Here is a 19,396-nt window from a genome sequence, read left to right as displayed (position 1 = left end):
TAGACGCCCATCTCTGCGCTTATTGGATACGATTCCGCCGCCGATGCAAATATGTATGATAATACCAAATATCGCTCGCTGCGAGTGGTTACCTGGTGTCTCAATTATAAACGTCACAAACACCCGCTGACGGTTACGTTGTATTCTTGACCAGTAGAGAAGCTTCATGCAAATTAACCTGCCCTACCGTCCCGCCCATATCTGGCTGTAACTATACAGGCGTGGGCCGCTAAATGCAACTTGCATCATACTAACTGTACCCTGTAGAGTCTGACAATTAAAACAAAAGGGGTTATTGCGGTGCAGTGATAACGTCCCTATCTCTGATCTAGGAGACCCTGGCACAGTAGGGCTTAAGCCAGAGTTGTCTTGTCACAAAACATTCAAAGAAACAGTTATGAAGAAGGGTCAGTGAACTCGAAATGTAAACCTTGTTTTCTCCCTGCTGCCAGATCTGCTGAGTTTCTGCAAAAAATTCTCAAGAGATACTATCTTTTTTGCAAATCAATACAAAAAAAGCTTACAATGCAAACAGCTGGTTAATAACAATTGAGTATAGAGTTTTTCAAAGCACAATAAGGGATCTTTTGACACACTGTGTAGGTGCTTGTTCATAAAGCATGTATATGCTCCAGTCCTATTTCCAAAACTTGGCACATTGCTTTTGTATGCTATAGCCCATGCGATGGCACTTCAAGTTATCATTTAAATAGTGCTCATTAATTGATCTATTGTCACATTTACCGAAGTACAGTGAAAAGTGTTGCTTAAGAGCAGTACAGGCAGATCATCGTAAGCAAGCTGTACAGATCAAGGGTTATAAAAACAACTCTGGCAGCGACATACAGGTTTCATCGCACAGAGCAGGCACGAGGAGAGATCAACATTAGCGAGATCAGCATAACCTGAGGCTGGAGAGTCCATTCAGCAGTCTAGTAATGCCCAGTCCAGTAAAGCTGTTTCTGAACATGCTGATGCATGTTCAAATGTCTGCATCTTCTGCCTGAGATAAGAGGTTGTAGGAAATTATTACAGGGGTGCGATGGGTCTTTGATGATGTTGGCAGCAATAAGTTGTATAAATGGACTCCATGGATGGAAGGTTGGTTTCTGTGATGGTCTGGGCTATGCACACAACCTTCTGTAGTTTTATGGTCCTGGGCAGAGCAGTTGCCATACAGGCAGTAATGCACCTGTATAGTATGCTTTCAAGTTGGTCAGAGTCTTAAGGGACATGCCAAATTTCCTGAGCCACCTGAAGAAGAGGCGTTTGTTGTGCCTTCTTGACCGTCGCATCTACATGGGAAGTCTAAGACAGGTTGTCACTCTTAGGAACTTGATGCTGTCAACCATCTCAATCTACACTCCATTGATGGTGCATTCTCCTCCTTTCTTGGGGCAATTATCAGTTCTTTAGTTTTGCTAACATTGAGAGAGAAGCTGTTCTCATTGAACCACATCACCAAGCCCCCTCTCTACCTTCTGTATTTTGACTCGTCATTGTTAGATATCCGTCCTACTATGGTGGCGGTGTCAACAAACGTGTAGGTGGCATTTGTTCTGAAATTTGACAACACAGTCTTGGGTGTACAGGGAGTAACAGTAGGGGCTAAGGACACATCCTTTGGGGACTCCAGTGTTGAGTATTGTCTATCTTCACTGATTGCAGTCTGTGTGTCAGAAAGCAGAGGATCCAGTTGCAGAGAGTGGAGCTGAGACGAACATTTCAGGAGTTTTGAGATCAGTCTGGAGGGGATAATGATATTGAAGATGGAACTATAGTGGATAAAGATGAGTCTGACATAGGTGTCTTTGTTGTCCAGATGTTCCAGGGTTGTGTGCAGGGCTAGGTGAGAATGTGTATAGGATATAAGCAGGTAGGGAAAGAATTAAATTGAGTTTTGTGAAACAAGAGGTTCAGCTGAGCATGACTTAGATCAGATAAGAATGTGCAGCTAACAATGGGGTGCTGGAGGCAAGGGTAATGGGTTAACAAGGTGGAAAAGCATTCATTATGTAGAGCCATTTAACAATTTTGGAAGCATTCAATATGTAAGGTCAGTTTAAAAAGGTGAAAAGCCTTCATTATGTGAAGCCAGTTATTCATTGTGTTACAGCAGATGGCTTAATCTTTACTATTAACACTCACTGATCGTAATGGTCACCCAATCAATATGTGTGTTACCTTATCTGGATGCTCCTCCCTGTAAAATGGCTGTATAATTCATTAAGAAACTGCTGTTTGAGAGACAAGACTGGGAACCCATGTCCCTGCGCACACTGGCAACCCATGTCCCTGATCATTCTCTCTCCCTCCAGGGCCCGGACTAAAGATGCATAAGGTAAAGCCATACTGTCCTCCGAGCGTTTTGCTTTAACTGGGGGGGGATGCGGGATGACAGAGGGAGTTGACGTCCACTGCAGACCTGTCGTTATGTCAGTTGGCAAATTGTAAGGGATTGAGGTAGGCTGGGAAACAGGATTTGATGTGGGCCATGACCAGTCTCTCAAAGCATTTCATGAATATTGAGGACAGAGCCACTGGGCAGTAGTTATTAAGGCACATTGCATGTGTTTTCTCAGGTACTGGGATAACGGTGGTCTTCTTGATGCACTAAATCTTGAGGGCTTAACCAGAGACACCATCCAGGCTCATTGCTTTCCTTGGGCTGACTCCCAGGAAGACCGATCTGATGTCTGCAGTGGTGACAGTGGGCACAGGTGTGTCTGGAGCAAGTGTCACCGCACCACTAGCACTCTGCTCAAACTGAGTAGAGAAAGCATTGAGCACATCAGGGTGGGGGGGGTGTCTTTGTCCACTATCTTGCTCTACTTCATTTTGTATCCTGTTATGTTGTTTAGGCCTTGCCACAGGCAGCAGGTATCTGTTTGGTAGGTTTGGGCCTCTAACTTGGTCCGGTACTGCCTATTGACATCGCTGATGGCTTTGCGGAGTTCATATCTGGATTTCCTTTGTTGGACTGGGTCATCCGATTTGAATGCTGCACATCTGGTCTTTAGTAGGGAGTGGATCATCCAAGGTTTACACTTAGAGAACACTCAGTTGACTTCCTTGGTACACAATCCTCCACACATTTGCTAATGATGTCTGTGACGGTGGTTGCGTACTCAGCTAGGTTTTCTGCTGGGTACTTGTACACTGTCCAGTCCACCAATTCCAAGCTGTCCTGGAGACAGTCTTCCGCAGCCTCAGAGTGGTATTGTAGTTCCTTTTGTGAAGACTCCCCCCATTTCAGCTTCTGCTTGTAAGCTGGGAGGAGGAACACAGTGCTGTGACCTACTTTTCCGAAGTGTGGACTGGGGGTGGAGCGGTAGGCTTGACGGATGTGTAGCAATGGACCAGAATGTTCGGTCCTCATGTTGGGTAAGAGATGTGTTGGTCATACTTTGGCAGCACCCTCTTGAGCTTGGCTTAGTTGAGGTCACCGGCCATGATGAATAGGGCCTCAAGGAATTTCATCTAGAGTAGAGTATTTGTGGCAGTATAAATCACATCTAGGGCATTCTTCATACCTGCATGGAGTGGTATACAGACTGCTGTCAGGATGGCAGAAGTGAACTTGATGTCTTAATGGTTCTACCCCCTTTTAGTTTAGATACCATCTGGTGAGGTTTATTACCTCAAATCCTGTATTAACTTTCTGCCACATATACACACACACAAATCTGTGGGGTGACTTTGCATTTGCAGATACATTATATTTTCTTCAAAAAGCACAATCAGTCAATGTGGCATCTTATAAACTCCTACTTTGGAAATAAAAGACACAGACAGACTCCTCACGCCTGAAGTACATTATCTGACTGGAGGTGTCACCTCCTTTATATGGAGCTAAAAATCACAACACCAGGTTATAGTCCAACCACCCGATGAAGAAGCAACAATTCAAAAACCAGTGCTTCCAAATAAACTTGTTGGAATATGACCTGGTGTTGTGTGATTTTTAAACTTTGTCCACCTCAGTCCAACACCAGCACTTCCAAATCATGACTTTTATATTGATAACACCTTAAGTTGTCTCAGGACAGAGACTTGAAACAATTTCTGTGATATGCATATTAAATCAATTGAAACCTGCACCTCTCCTCTAACTGATTAAAGATTTAAGAGCCATCTTACGTGTGTTCAATTTGTTTGTATGAGTTGTATGACCTTTTGATAGTTTCCTTATAAATTCTGTGTGTAAGATCTTCCTTTAAGGTTGTCATGAAGATCTCTAGCTCAGGTTGTGGATGAGGTAGTTGGTTAGCAGCAAATATCGTGCATGATAACCCAGCAGCTTGGCAAGCTATCAACTACCTCAAGATCTTCCTCTCACTAACACCTGATGAAGGAGCGGTGCTCCAAAAGCCAGTGTTTTCAAATAAACCCGTTGAACTATGACCTGGTGTCATGTGACTTTTACCTTGCCCAACCCAGTCCAATACTAGCACCCCTACATCATGCTCTAAGGAAAACAGCCCCAACGTTCCTAGTCTCTCTTTATAGATGAATCATAGAATATAGAACAGTACAGCACAGAAAAGGCCCTTCAGCCCACGATGTTGTGCCGACCACTGATCCTCATGTATGCACCCTCACTTCAGCAAAGGCAAAATCTTGGTAAGTCTGTTCTGCATTGTCTTAATTTTGAAAGAGAAAATGCAGGCCATTATTTGGAAGGCGGCCCTTCAATACACCAATTAAACAGATTTTCAACTTCTCTTGTTCCAAACATTTTCCCCCAGTTACACCTTAAAATTATGTGAATTTTGAAAATCTGTCCATGGAATGTATTTATTACCCACAGAGTTCTAACTGTTCGCAGCACAGATGGAGGCCATTTGGCCCTTCAAACCAGTTCACTCCAGATCAGTTTACTTAGTCCCCCTGGATATCCTTTTACCATAGTCCTTCAAAGATTTCTATTCAGGGGCTTACTTTGAAAGCTAAGATTGAGTTTGCTGCCATCGTCCTTTGAAGCAAGTTCCAGATAACCAATTGCTTAATAAAAATATTTTCTTCATCATGCTCAGTACTTTAGCCAATCACTTTAAATTTATTGATTTGTGACCCATCTACAAATATGAATAGTTTCTCTCTATCTACTCATCCAAATCCTTTGTACATTTGAAAACCTCTATTGATTTTTCCCTTACCCTTCTCAGGAGAACAGCCTAAGCTTCTAACAATCTATTCTCAAAACTGCTGGAGTTGGTTCACACCTGAAGGTGTGAATAGATAGATAATAGATACTCAAAATAGATAGATAATAGATACTCAAAACTGAGCTGAGGAGCTCAAATAATCTGCTAGCCTCATGGACTGGCATATTCCAGACTCTACTATTACCATCAAGTCAAGAAATAGTGAGGATGATAATGAGCAATAATTTCTGCTAATAGGCCTCTCTGACTGCTCACTAGTGAGAATCTCTTCTTGACATCCAGAACTTGGTTAGCAAAAGCGACATTTTGGACTTAACATTGAGAAGGGCCTTGCCACACATCTTACATACCTTTCCCAGATTTCTCACTATAGCCCATATCATTCAGGGTCTGGCAAGAGCTTCTACCCATAGATGTGGATGTACACCACAATAGAGAGCCTTTCCATCATGGCAAAAATGATGTATTAATTTAACTAGTTGGCATAGCCAAAAATACACCTTTGTATGCCACATAGAACAATACAGCTCAGAACATGCCCTTCAGCCCTCGATGTTGCATCGACCTGTGAACTAATCTAAGCCCATCCCCCTACACTATCCCATCATCATCCATATGATTACCCAAGGCCTATTTAAATGCCCCTAATGTGGCTGAGTTAACTACATTGGCAGGCAGGACATTCCACACCCTTACCACTCTGAGTAAAGAGCCTGCCTCTGACATTGGTCTTAAATCTATCACCCCTCAATTTGCAGCTATGCCCCCTCATACAATCAGACATCATCATCCTAGGAAAAAGACTCTCACTGTCCACCCTCTCTAATCCTCTGATCATCTTGTATGTCTCTATTAAATCCCTTCTTAGCCTCCTTCTCTCCAATGAGAACAGATCCAAGTCCCTCAGCCCTCCATACCAGTCAACATCCTGCTAAATCTCCTCTGCACCTTTTTCCAATGCTTAAAAACAATACCAGGGTATAAATAATAAATAAATAAGTGCATAACAGTCAATTTTTAAGCACACTTTATGTTGGACAAGTGGACTGAAACTGTTAGCATTACATTATTTTTGATATACTGGAATGCAAGATACACTTTCACAGCTGTTGCCATAGGAGCCTTGTTGATAGCAACCAGTCGGAAAAACATTTCAATTTATAAATAAGAGATGTCGCCATTGCAGCCACAGCTATTATCTGCTTTGCTTTGTAAAATGAATTCTCTAGATGACAATCTTTATGTTCCACGAAGAACCTTAGAAGAAAAATTTCCACAGACGTCTGATAGGTAAGACAGCATTCCTTGTTGAATTCGTTGTTATTGAATTGAATGAATGAACCCATGAAAAGTAAAACAGCGCATGGGGAAATTCTCTGCAAGTAATTTCAGGTGAGATATCAAACACATTTTTGAGTAACACCAAAAGAGTCAGTTTCTGGGAACATTTGCCTGTGACTGATCTCCCCAGGAAGTGTTACAGCTGCTAATTTGATATTCAATATCCCTTGAAAACTCTATTATCTTTCTTTTTACCAGTATTATCAACCTGATGGCTGCCTTTCATTCACTGTGAATCTCACGACTTCCATCAGTCCCTTGCTCTGCTGCAGCACCAAGGCTTCCAGTCAGAGTACAATTATTGATGTAATTTTTCTCCATGATGCATCACCTCACAATTTGCCATTCTTTCACAGTCACTGGGTTAAAACCCTGGAACCTCCTTTACATCACTCTGAATGCTTATATCAGATGGACTGCAGAAATTGAAGCAGACAATTCGCCAGCCCTTTGTCAATGATACTCACATCCCATGGACAACTTTTAAAAAAAAACAATTACTGGCACTGAGTTTCAATGACTACAATTTAGTCTACTACTATCATTTCACAGTTTCTTTTAATTATTTTAAAGAATTAACTTTTATTCCTAACTTTGCTTTCATCTGCAAATATTTGAACCACTTTCTGTGGGCTGATAGACAATATATACTGAAGACAAACCATTGCAAAGTGGAACCATTACCACATTCAATCATTCTGAAAATCTTCCTGAATTCCTACCCTTTCCTCTCTTCTAACCAACTTTAATCCAGTTTGGTATTCTCCTGTTTGATATTCTCCAGTTAATTCCATTCTCCTTAATGTTTTTCTAGAAATCTCTTGTGTGGCACATTATCAAAAAAATGTCACGAGGTCCATGAATATCCCAGCTACTGTATCTGTTCTGTTTGAAAGATATTATGATGTTTGTCAATTAACCAATTTTTGCACATTGTGAAACCACGCATATAATTGAAAATATCGGTATACAAACAACCAACCAAAGCCTTGCCATAATACTACTGAAATGCTATAAGTAGAATTGCAGGTAGATAGGATAGTGAAGGCGACTTTTGGTATGTTTTTCTTTATTGGTCGGAGTATTGAGTATCGGAGTTGGGAGGTCATATTGCGGCTGTACAGGATATTGGTTAGATCACTGTTGGAATATTGTGTGCAATTCTGGTCTCCTTCCTATCACAAGGATGTTGTGAAACTTGTAAGGGTTCAGAAAATATTAGCAAGGAGGATTTGAGCTATAGGGAGAGGTTGAATAGGCTGGGGCGAGTTTCCCTGTGGCGTTGGAGGTTGAGGGGTGACCTTGTAGAGGTTTATAAAATTATGAGGGGCAGGGATAGGATAAATAGACAAAATCTTTTACCTGGGGTGGGGGAGTCCAGAACTAGAGGGCATAGGTTTAGGGTGAGAGGGGAAAAGATATAAAAGAGACCTGAGGGGCAACTTTTTCACACAGTGGTTGGTACATGTCTGGAATGAGCTGCCAGAGGAAGTGGTGGAGGCTAGTGCAATTGCAACATTTAAAAGGCATTTGGATGGGTATATGAATAGGAAGGATTTGGAGGGGTATGGGCCAGGTGCTGACAGGTGGGACTAGATTGGGTTGGGATATCTCGTCGGCATGGACGGGTTGGATCGAAGGGCCTGTTTCCATGCTGTACATCTCTATGATCTATGACTCCTCTTCTCAACCTCTCCCTTCACCTTGATGAGGTGAACATTGGGTTAAACTTACCACCAGTCACCTCTTTCTGATGAGGGAGCAGCCCTCTGCTTTGATAAGACTATGGCGACTTTACTTTTGTAGTGTGGAGAACGTGAAATTCACTATCACTGACAATAGTGGAGGAGCTGAATATCGTTAGATATTTAAGAAAACGTTAGATAAACAAGGCCGATGGAAATAATACACAATGCTTGCATGTTGACCTTAACTAGCTTCTCTCTTGAAGTCTGCAGTGATTGAAAATTAATCACAAATTATTCAGTTCCAACACCAACATTTTAGGATAAGAAAATTAGTAATGCTAACAGAAACCAATTGGAATAAGTTTTTTTTAAAAATCAAAATGTATTGCCCCATATTTCATAAGGAATTTCTCCAATCAATTGCTGCATGTACAATTTAAACAGGGTTCTGTTGATACTTTGGCAAAGCTGGGTGTCAATTCAAACAATGTCAGTCTCAAGGAAAGTATTGTGTTTACGGATACATTTTCAGATCTATGATGTGTTTTCAAAAACATATAAACCTACTCTACTTTGAACCAGACACTGTGATGGCAATCAGTATCAAGATTAGAGTGGTGCTGGAAAAGCACAGCAGGTCAGGAGCATCCGAGGAACAGGAAAAATTGATGTTTCAGACAAAAGGCCTTCATCAGGAAAGGGCTTTTGCCTGAAACATCGATCTTCCTGCTCCTCGGATGCTGTCTGACCCACTGTACTTTTCCAGCACCACACTAATCTTGACTCTAATCTCCAGCATCTGTAGTACCCATTTCTGCCACTGTGATGGCAATACTGCCTTAGAGTGAATGCGGAGCAGTACAAATTATACCTGAGGTCTGCAGAACTGAAAGGGAGGATGAATTATATTTGTGCCAAAACAGGTAACCTGATTTGAATACAAATACCAATTGTGCCACACCACTAGAATGAATTAACTTGCTGTGGCAACCTCTTTTTCTCTATGAATAATGACTACAACGAATATTGGGAATTTTAGTGAAATTTTAGGATGATTTAGAGGCTGTGGTGACTATTTTGGATATTACTAATTGGTTGAATTTCTGTTTAAACAGATGCTTGGAAAAATTACCTCTAATATTTACAGCCACAGAATAATCATTTATTAAAAACAGAAGGATTATTTTTCATAAACAAAGCATGCTTTTGCCTTCATTGAATCTATTATCATATTTTATGTTGCACAATCCTTACAAACCATAAGTAAATAGTTTACAGTAAAATTTGAAACTTTATAATACATAACACATGTCTTAACCCTAAGCATTTTTTTAAAAAATAGCTTTTTATAAGTCTTGCACAGCCACATCTTTGTTGGCATGAATATGTTCCTTCAGAACTGACTAAAATATTGGCAATGGCATAATAGATCCTTGTATTGAATGCTTCAGCTCGTTATTTTGACCACTAGCAACACAGCTGAAGCAATAATGTTGCTTTCAAAGTGGCTTCCCAAATGTGTTAATGTCACACCCCACCTATAAAATAAAATAGCTCAGGAAGTGTCACATTTTCCCGTATTGGTTGCACTGTTCTTTTCAAACTTTACCACTCCCATGTTTTCTTTTGATCTTTTATACTTCATGGATGATTCCAAAAGACCAAGTAAGTATCTCATTCTCATAATGTACAGTAACATAACACCATAACTTAATGACATTGCCTAAGGCAACAATCATATTGATCAAAACATTTTGGAATAGTGAAATGACCTGAGCAGCCAAATAGCCTACCCCTGTTCCTATTTCTTATCCTCATGAATCAGACAAAGAGGCAAAAATTAAGAGCTGGAATTTTGAATCAAATATATTTGCTAAATTGAACTTAAATATACTCAATGACTGGCCTCCACAGTCTTCTGTGGCAATGAATTCCATAGATGGTTATGGGAGAAAGCAGGAAAATGGGGTTGAGAAACCTATCAGCCGTGATCAAATGGCGGAGCAGATCCGATGGGCCAAATGGCCTAATTTCTGCTCCTTTGGTCTTATTGACCTAAAGTAATTTAATATACATATTACTTTACTGAACCTTCAGAAGTCAGATATCGACCAACTTGATAGAGTTTTTTTGACGAATTAATGGAGATGGTTAACAAAGATAGTCGGATTGATTTTCTGTATGTGGACCTTCAAAAGACATTTGATTAGATATCACAAATTTACAAAATTGGTTAAGGAAAAGAAGCCAGAGAAACAGCAACAAGCAGTTATTTTTCAATCTCGGGGCAAAGTTTACAGTTTCCTCAGGAACCAGTGTTGAGGTTGCTATTCTTTTTTGCATTTCCATTCATAGATTTGTTATAGTATAAGGTGCATGGTCCATGTGAAGGAGAGTTCTACTGAATGGGATAGAGCTCGAGTCAGTGGCTGGAAATTTGGTTCAAGTGGAAATTCAGTGCAAATGGAGAAGAAAAATGTTTTCGGTTTACCATAAGAATGAATTGCTCCAGAATGAAAAATGAGTGGGAAAGGATAAAGGGCATAGATCAAGAGGCTGACCTGGAGAAAGGCCAGTGGCAGAATAATTTCATCAACAACCTGAACTGATTAAATTATTGGCAATGGCATAATATGGCACGATTTGATTTGGTTTATTATTATCACATGCACCAAGGTAGAGTAAAAATTATTGTTTTGCATGCCAACCAAACAAATCACACCTTATATAAGTACATCAGGGTAATAGAACAGAATGCAAAGAAGTGGGGAATATTCCTCGTGTTTAAAGTGAACATAACTTCTTTAGATGTCCAGTGCTTTTCTTGTCTCTTAAAAATAGCTGCTAAATATAAAATTGATAGAGTGGTGTTGGAAAAAGCACAGCAGGTCAGACAGCATCCGAGGATCAGGAAAATCGACGTTTCGGGCAAAAGCCCTTCATCAGGAAGGGCTTTTGCCCGAAACGTCGATTTTCCTGTTCTTCAGATGCTGTCTGACCTGCTGTGCTTTTCCAGCACCACTCTGATCTAAACTCTGATTTCCAGCATCTGCAATCCTCACTTTTGCTTATAAAATTGATAGAGCTGGGTTTTTTTTACTAAAACTATATCATAACAGTAAAGCTTAAAGAATAGGGAATCTAGAGTGATTAATTTACAAATTAAATCAATACGATAGGGATAGCAGGATGGGTGATGTGTTGCTGCTGCAGCATGTGACAGCTGATGGACACAAGGTAATCCAGAGTGAACACACCTGTACTAAGTGTTTGAAGCTCAAGGGCATAAGTGGATTTTCAAAAAAAAAATTACATTGTATCTCTTATGTGCCAAATTGCCAAGATTAAGGCATATGGGAGGATACATGTTTTGAAACCAAAACATTATTTTGAAATCCATGCAATGGAAGTGGATTGTACTTGTTGCATTGTAAATGAAGCTAGAGTACTGCTCAGGCAGTGAAGGTAGGAATGTGTGCCCTGATGTTGAAGAGAATGCATTTCCAAGTATGAAGAGGTCTCTGGAAGATAGAAAGCAAAGAGCACAAAAGCTCTGTTCTGTTCAAACTGATGGAATATGGATACGCAGGTGCACCTGAAACCTGCGAGTGCACCTCTGTTGTTTCCCATTTATATAATTAACTTTTCATGGGTCACGCAGAAGAATGTTATTGAACTTTCATGATCAAACCAGGGGAATACAGATGAAGGAAAAATGCAGGAAATTATTAAACAACTTAAACAAGTTAGCAGCATTAATAAGTAGATGTCAGGTGCAGTGCAGTGCAAAGAAATACATGGTATTATATTTTAGAAAAACACATCGTTAAATATCATTAATTGAATGCATCTCCCCAGAGTGAATAAACAGAGGTATCCAATAATGACAATTAGCTTCAATATAGTTCCTTTAAAGCAGCAGAATGTCCCATAGTGCTTCATGGGAGCAGTATCAAACAAAATGTGTTGGGGTGAAGAGATTACTAAACAATTGGACAAAGGTGTAAGTTTTAAGGTTAATCTTAGAAGGATTTCAATAACATAGAATCAGAGAGGCTTAAGGAAGAAATTCCTGAGATTGGGACCTAGGCAACTGGACATTAGCCTCTGTTGGTCTGATGAGAATCAGCTGCACAAGGTATCAAAATTGGAGTGCAGAGATCATTGGTAAAGATGGTGGTGGAGAAGGTGGGCTGAGCTCGGGCATTGTCTGCTCCCATCGGCTTTCTTCCTCTTTTTTCCCTTCTTTTCACTTTGTTTCCTTTTCTTTCTTAATTTATTTCTTTTTTGGGTCTGGAGAGTGGCAGGTGAGGGAGGAGGGCTCCTGCCAAGGCAGCAGTGGTGGCAATACCAAGATGAGGCAGATGAGGCTCCAACCCAGCTCAGGGGGTCTCCTGGTGAGTGACGAGCAGGTCTCAGGCTGACCCCTCCCCCACCCCCAGCCCAGATTCACAGGCTAGGCCAAGGCTCGGGATCCGCAGCAGGGCCTGGGCACCTGAAGGAGGTGAGAGGGCGGTCTCAGCACAGCATGGGCGCGGTGCTATCCTGGTGTGGAGGCCTCTTCCCCATATGGAGGCCTTCTTCGTGTTCAGCTTTCAGTTATTCCAGTGGCCTAGCAGGCAGTCTCATCCAGAAGAGGCGGCCTGGCGTGGTGGTCTTCTTTGGTGGAGGTTTCCGGCTCAGTGTTCCAGCAGCCGGCGTGACCACCTTGACCTGGGATGGCGATCTCATCTTCAGGGTATTCTATCGTTCCTTAATTGGCTTTCCCCAAACCCAGAAGCCATTAATTGAGCTGTGATGAACTTTGAATTAATATTTCTTTTTTCATTATGTGACTTCTGTCATTGATGTAGGTGCTGCGGTGGGGCGAATTATAAAACTTTTCACTGTATTTTTCATGTAAAAATATAAATGACCATAAATTTCTATTCTATTCTATCCTTACGGCTTGTAGGGCTGCAGGACGTTATAGAGCTAAGGAGAAATGAGGCTTTTGAATGATTTGAAAACAAGAATAAAAATTAAAAATCTGTGCGTCAGTGCCAGTGTAGGGCAACACCCCAGAGTATAGATACATGAAACTAACGTGATTTTCTAACGCAAGCTTCTCATTGGAAAATGGGTGATCAGCAGAGCAAAACCTGGAATGGACTTTTTATAACCATTTGCCCACCTGAGCCAATTTTCAGCCAGGACTTTGATTGGTTTGCTCACATACTGGCCCAAAATAAGTAAGATGGGAGTCTGTTTAAACATTCAATTCATGGTCTTATTCTTACAATTGATGCATGAATTTTTGCGATAAATTCTTTGTCCTATAATCCTACTCCACTAGCTACCTGATGAAGGAGCAGCGCTCCAAAAGCGTGTACTTACAAATAAACTTGTTGGACTATAACCTGGTGTCATGTGATTTTTAACGTTGTCCACCCCAGTCCAGCTCAGGCACCTTCACATTATAATTGCAAAGTGCATGCTAGTTCCATTTGATCCAAGTATTGAGATGCCCAACTGATACTTTATAAGAGAACATGACTTCATTAACAGTAAAGGACCATCTTCTATTCCATCCACTCACAGCACTTGGCTGCTGCAGATAATGGCTGTACTGAAATGCCCCCAGACAGTCTATAGCTTGATGTGCATTTGTTATGGCATCCCAAAATTCAAACCATTTTGGACTGTCGCATTGTGTTGACATCATGAGAACATAGTCAGTGTAATTTCCAGTTGATGCCCAGCAGAAAATCTCCCTTCTAGATCTTTAAGAGTAGAAATGCAGATAGCAGAGACAACATTGAGATCATTGATACTGAATTTTCATATAGAGGATCATTCAGTAGTATTGGGGGATGAGTTGATATTAAGATAACAATTAGGTTATTTGCATAGAATCCTGACAGTGCGGAAGCAGGCCATTCAGTCCATCAAGTCCACACCACTCCTCTAAAGAGCATCCTACCTAGACCCACCCCCTACCCTATCCCTGTAACCCTGCATTTCCTATGGCCAGCCCACCTAACTTGCACATCTTTAGACAGTGGGAGGAAACCACAGCACCCAGAGGAACTACACGTAGACATGAGGAGAACATGCAAATTCCACACAGTCAGTCATAAAGTCATAGAGATGTACAACATGGAAACAGACACTTCGGTTTAACTCATCCATGCCGACCAGATATCCCAACCCAATCTAGTCCCACCTGCCAGCACCCGGGCCAAATCCCTCTAAACCCTTCCCATTCGTATAGCCATCCAGATGCCCATTAAATGTTGCAATTGTACTAGCCTCCACTTCCTCTGGCAGCTCATTCCATACATGAATCACCCTGTGTTTGAAAACGTTGCCCCTTAGATCGCTTTTATATCTTTCCACTCTCACCCTAAACCTATGCCCTTTAGTTCTGGACTTCCACACCCCAGGGAAAATACCTTTTCTATTTATCCTATCCATGCCCCTCATTATTTTATAAACTTCTATAAGGTCACCCCTCAGCCTCAGACGCTCCAGGGAAAACAGTCCCAGCCTATTCAGCTTCACCTTATAGCTCAACTCCTCCAACAACTCCTGGCAACATCCTTGTAAATCTTCTCTGAACCCTTTCAAGTTTCACAGCATCCTTCCAACAGGAAGGAGACCAGAATTGCACGCAATATTCCAACAGTGGCCTAACCAATGTCCTGTACAGCCGAAACATGACATCCCAACTCCTGTACGCAATACTCTGACCAATAAAGGAAAGCATACCAATCGCCTTCTTTACTATCCTATCTACAGCGACTCTACTTTCAAGGAGCTATGAACCTGCACTTCAAGATCTCTTTGTTGAGCAACACTCTCTATGACCTTACTATTAAGTGTATAAATTCTGCTAAGATTTGTTTTTCCAAAATGCATCACCTCGCATTTCTCAAAATTAAACTCCATCTGCCACTCCTTAGTCCAAATAGATCATGTCCATGCTCTGCCCTCGTCAATTCTGTTTGTTATTTTTTCATAAAACTCAATTAAGTTAGTGAGATATGATTTCCCGTGCACAAAGCCATGCTAACTATCCCTAATCAGTCCTTGCCTTTCCAAAATGTGTCCCTCAGGATTCCCTCCCACCACCAATGTCAGGTTCGCTAGTCTATAGTTCCCTGACTTGTCCTTAACTACCTTTCTTAAAATGGTACCACTTCAGCCAATCTCCGGTCTTCTGGCACCTCACCTGTGACTATTGATGATACAACTGCAATTCTGGTCTCCTGCCTATCGGAAAGATGTTGTGAAAAGATTTACAAGGATGTTGCCAGGGTTGGAGGATTTGAGCTATAGGGAGAGGCTGAACAGGCTGGGGCTGTTTTCCCTGGAGCGTTGGAAGCTGAGGGGTGACCTTATCAAGGTTTAAAAAAATTATGAGGGGCATGGATAGGATAAATAGGCAAAGTATTTTCCCTGGGGTTGGGGAATCCAGAACTGGAGGGCATAGGTTTAGGGTAAGGGGAAAGATATAAAAAAAGAGACCTAAGGGGCAACCTTTTCACAAAGAGGGTGGTATGTGTATGGAATGAGCTGCCAGAGGAAGTGGTGGAGGCCAGTGCAATTGCAACATTTAAAAGGCATTTGGATGGGTATACGAATAGGAAGGGTTTGGAGGGATATGGGCCGGGTGCTGGCAGGTGGGACTAGATTGGGTTGGAATATCTGGTCAGCGTGGACGGGTTGGGCCGAAGGGTCTGTTTCTATGCTGTACATCTCTATGACTCTAACTATCTCAACAAGGGGCCCAGCAATCACTTCCTTAGCTTCCCACATAGTTCTAGGGTACGCCTAATCAGGTCCTGAGGATTTATCCAGTTTTATGCATTTCAAGGCATCCAGCAGTTCGTTCTCTGTAATATGGACATTTTTCAAGATGTCAACGTCTATTTCCCCACATTGTATACCTTCCATGTCCTTCTTCACAGTAAACACTGATGCAAAATACTCATTAATATCTCTCCCACTTCCTGCGGCTCCACACAAAGGCCCTCTTGCTGATCTTCTTATTGTATTATAGACACCGGAATCGTCAGTGGGAAATTGAGAAACAAATTTGTGAGGAGATTTCAGTTATCTGTAAGAATAATACGGTGGTTATGGTAGGGGATTTTAACTTTCCAAATATAGACTGGGACCGCCATAAGGATTACACGGAGAGGAAATTGTTAAGAGTGTACAAGAAAATTTTCTGAATCAGTATGTGGATGCACCTACTAGAGAAGGTGTAAAACCTGACCTACACTTGGGAAATAAAGCAGGGCAGGTGACTGAGGTGTCAGTGGGGGAGCACTTTGGAGCCAGCTACCCTAATTCTGTTAGTTTTAAAATAGTGATGGAAAAGGATAGTCCAGATCTAACAGTTTAAGTTCTATGTTGGAAGAAGGCTAATTTTGACGGTATTAGGCAAGAACTTTCGAAAGCTGATTGAGGGCAGATATTCGCAGGTAAAGGGATGGCTGGAAAATGGGAAGCCTTCAGAAAGGAGATAATGAGAGTCCAGTGATGGTATATTCCTGTTGTTCGGGTAAAAGGAAAGGCTATTAGTTGTAGGGAATGCTGGATGACTCAAGAAATTGACGTTTTGGTTAAGAAAAAAAGGAAGCATATGTCAGGTATAGACAGCAGATTTTAAAAGTTTTAAACTGACAATATAACAAGAATCTTATATTCTTGTGAAGAATAGTTTGAAATTATTCAAAATCTTTCCTTTTAGTTGGGGCTCCAATAGTTAATAACATCAGTTAGCAGATCTCTAGAGAACAACATTTCAATCTACTTTTTCCTTTCATGGAAATCCGAGTGAATCCTTAGAAGAGTATAAAGGCAGTAGGAGTATACTTAAGTGGGAAATCAGGAGGGCAAAAAGGGGACATGAGATAGCTTTGGCAAATAGAATTAAGGAGAATCCAAAGGGCTTTTACAAATACATTTAGGACAAAAGGGTAACTAGGGAGAGAATAGGACTCCTCAAAGATCAGTCACCGAGAATTCATTAGTAAATTATCATTATTTCTAATCTATAATCATCTTTGCCAACTGAATTTCTGACTGAGACCAATTTTATTTTTAAAATCTATGGCAATTGTAATGAAAGGAAAAAGTAGATTGAAATGTTGTTCTCTAGAGATCTGCTAACTGATGTTATTAACTATTGGAGCCCCAATTAAAAGGAAAGATTTTGAATAATTTCAAACTATTCTTCACAAGAATATAAGATTCTTGTTATATTGTCAGTTTAAAACTTTTAAAATCCATTTGGTTCCCATGTTTCTTCCTCTCAGACTTGATTTTTTTTCATTTCAGAGACTTACAGACTACACATGTGACAGTAAAATCTACACCTATTATTAAAAATTCTGTTTACTGGAAAGCAACAGAAAGGGCTCCTGGGCAGATGTGTTATACAGGAATAACAAACCTCAACAGCAGAGCAACTTATAATAGGTGGCTCAAGTCTTATACCGAAAGAGAGAAGGAAAGTCTTCCACCTGGTACTGTACAGTCTGAGTTTTCAAATTATTTATAATGTGCATTTTCTGAGCTGAGTACTTAGGACAAATAATACTGTCTTAACGCGTGACCACCATGACATTGTCCCCACCAAACAACCACATCATGATGAACATATCTATCAGATTACCAGCATATGCATCACTTAACAAAGTGACATATACTGCATTACCATCATCATCATGTGTATAAGTTTAACTCCATTATTTGTATTACATTAAAAATGTTCTCATGTGATATCTCACTTGTGATACAATCACATAACAAATTGGTGTTATAAACAAAATAGAAGCAAATTATAAGCATTTATCTTATTATCATCATGTGTATCATTTTAACACTGTCACATAAGCACTTCATACCCGGAGGTGATTTGGTGGTGGGAAACGCCAGTCAGTTATGTGAGATAACACTTCTGGATACAAAAAAAAGTACTTAATACCATCACACGTTTCATATTGAATGCTATTGAAGATATTAATACTATTATGATAATTTACATAGATCACATTATCACCGTAGATGTATTACCAACACATTTATCACATTGTCATCATAACACAATTGTTGTTGCAATTCTTGGAATTACTATTGTTCATCTGTTAATTAATTATAAAACTATATGGTTTTATTTTATTTCAAACATGAATGCACCCACTTGCTTTTATTGTTTATAGTTTGTGCGAAGATTGTGCGATTTATTGTTTATTTCTAAAATCTTATGGAATGACCTCTAGACAGTCAAGACCTACCTGAAACACTGTTTTTGTCTGAATGTTCAAAATATTTTCAAATTCCTTTACAAATCCCTGCAATCCAGCATCTTACCTTCTTACCACACCAAACAGCCCTTCATAAAGTCAGAAAGCACCCTTCCCTATGATGATGATCTCCTTCACCACACCACCTCAATATTATTGTTTCTTAAATAATTGACAATTCCAGCCTCCTTCAAAGTCTCTCCTCTGTAACCTGGCTCTGTGCGACTATACACATATGGTGCCAGCCATGATTTCCAGAATGAGTCCAATACATCTCAATTGCTTCCCTTCTCTCCCTTGCTTAGTTATCCCTGGAATACTACATTGATCTCTGCCTGAAACTCATTTTCCCCTCGATGCCATGATACAGAGATACATTCATATTTGTTCTGTCACCGAGCCTTGTCACCTCTCCTAACCCATTGTTTGTTATGGTGTTGTCAGATTCCCTGTTCTTGAATGACTCATAACTTTATCCAGCTTACACTTTGGAAAACCTAAAATATCTTCTTCAGTCACTTCCAAAAGGTATTTTCCCCAGCACCGATTCCTTCCCCATGTGTTTAAGAGTCAGAGATGTACAGCATGGAAACAAACCCTTCGGTCCAACCCGTCCATGCTGACCAGATATTCCAACCCAATCTAGTCCCACCTGCCAGCACCCGGCCCATATCCCTCCAAACCCTTCCTATTCATATACCCATCCAAATGCCTCTTAAATGTTGCAATTGTACTAGCCTCCACCACATCCTCTGGCAGCTCATTCCATACATGCACCACCTTCTGTGTGAAAAGGTTGCCCCTTAGGTCTCTTTTTTTATATCTTTCCCCTTACCCTAAACCTATGCCCTCCAGTTCTGGATTCCCCAACCCCAGGGAAAATACTTTGCCTATTTATCCT

The 19,396-nt window shown here is 40.7% G+C and overlaps 1 long non-coding RNA gene across 1 annotated transcript in view; it reads left to right on the top strand.

Moving 5' to 3' along the window:
• The first annotated feature begins 6,272 nt into the window (after nucleotides 1-6,272).
• The window catches only part of LOC122565308, a 22,927-nt gene continuing 9,803 nt past the window's right edge, over nucleotides 6,273-19,396 (top strand). The window contains exons 1-2 of the long non-coding RNA XR_006316126.1: nucleotides 6,273-6,458; nucleotides 17,528-17,715. This is a non-coding gene — a long non-coding RNA (uncharacterized LOC122565308). The remainder of the gene's footprint in view (nucleotides 6,459-17,527; nucleotides 17,716-19,396) is intronic.

This window comes from Chiloscyllium plagiosum, chromosome 31 (genome assembly GCF_004010195.1).
Source record: "Chiloscyllium plagiosum isolate BGI_BamShark_2017 chromosome 31, ASM401019v2, whole genome shotgun sequence".
Taxonomy (NCBI): domain Eukaryota; kingdom Metazoa; phylum Chordata; class Chondrichthyes; order Orectolobiformes; family Hemiscylliidae; genus Chiloscyllium; species Chiloscyllium plagiosum.
The sequence above is the reverse complement of the archived record's forward strand: the minus strand, read 5'-3'. Positions and strand labels throughout refer to the sequence as shown.